General features: G+C 33.5%; 1 protein-coding gene across 2 annotated transcripts in view; it reads left to right on the top strand.

Annotated features, from left to right (window-relative positions):
* TFDP1 (transcription factor Dp-1) overlaps positions 1–1,266 on the top strand; it is a 48,203-nt gene that overhangs the window by 34,841 nt on the left and 12,096 nt on the right. The gene's annotated exons all lie outside the window — the stretch shown is intronic.

Below are 1,266 nucleotides of genomic sequence, written 5' to 3'. Positions count from 1 at the left end.
AGGAATGAAAAATCAGTGTAGAAACTGAAAAATAGGAAAAAAATGTTTTGGAATCTATCTGCAAGGGGCTAATTCTATGGAGATTTTGTTTGATACTGATAATTGATTTTCCAGTTAGTACTGTAATTGCTATCTAGATAAAGAAAATATAGAGTTATCTAATCAATCTGAGTTTTATTTAAATATTTATAATCTTGAGTTAAGAGAGTGATAATTGGGGCAGAAGTAGTAGGGCGAGTATGCAAGGTGAAGTGGTTTGAAGATGACGATGTTGTGTGCTGAATAAGGGAGCTGGCTAGCTGGAGGGATTTTAAAAGTAGATCTCTGGATCTGTCTCACAAAGTATGGCATTGCCAGTAATGGTGGAGCAGAAGGAAAAGAAGTGTGGCTCATTTGGCTGGGTTTGATTTCATGATTGATAATGTCCCAAAGAAGTGTAGGATAATATTGGAACTGAAATAAAAAAAGCAACTTAGAATGTAGTAATGCACAGCGAAGGTTCATGTGTTTAAGATGGAAACAATGATAACTTCTGATGCCAATGTGAGAACTTCTTAATTGGATGTCACAAGAGAAGGAAAGAGTTCTGTTAACCAGTGAATAATTGACCCTCAAGTGTAATATAGTCTTGAAAATAGCAAAAATCCTAAGATGTGTTGAGCTTACTTGAGGAAATTGCAGGATTCCTCCCATCTCCATTATTGCTTCATGTGTATTCTAGCTCCTGTTTCTGCAAGCTCTGTTGACATTTAAATTATTAGTGACATTACCTGATAAGTTTTGCAATAAGATTCTTTTTAATGAGTTTGTGGAGGCTAATGTTTGATTTGTGAAACTGTAACACCTAATAAACTTTTTTTACTATTCCATCTGATATCGCATAGCTTCACCCTTAAACTGTTGAAAAATCAAGCCAAATAGTTTTTAAGGAAACATGGAAGTTTGAGGGGTTCCCCATCAAGTATTTAAGTCTTTTTAAACTTGTACTTTACTTACTTTGTGTGTAAATTAGAATACTAGGTTTGGTAAAATCTGATAATGCAAAAAGAGAGGGTATGGGGCAGTTAGTAGGGTCTGTATCTTGAAATAATATGGAAAGCAATGTAATTTATGTGTATGTGATAGGAAAATATCTCGTGTGAGTTGTGGTAAGTTGGGGGGGGATGGTTATTTGAGTTATTTCCTAATGCTAAATTATAAGACTTGGTCCTACTTTTATATATATATATATATAATATATATATAAAATCATCCTTTTTTTTTTTC

Source organism: Charadrius vociferus, unplaced genomic scaffold, assembly GCF_000708025.1.
Source record: "Charadrius vociferus isolate BGI_N301 unplaced genomic scaffold, ASM70802v2 scaffold218, whole genome shotgun sequence".
Classification (NCBI taxonomy): domain Eukaryota; kingdom Metazoa; phylum Chordata; class Aves; order Charadriiformes; family Charadriidae; genus Charadrius; species Charadrius vociferus.
The sequence above is the reverse complement of the archived record's forward strand: the minus strand, read 5'-3'. Positions and strand labels throughout refer to the sequence as shown.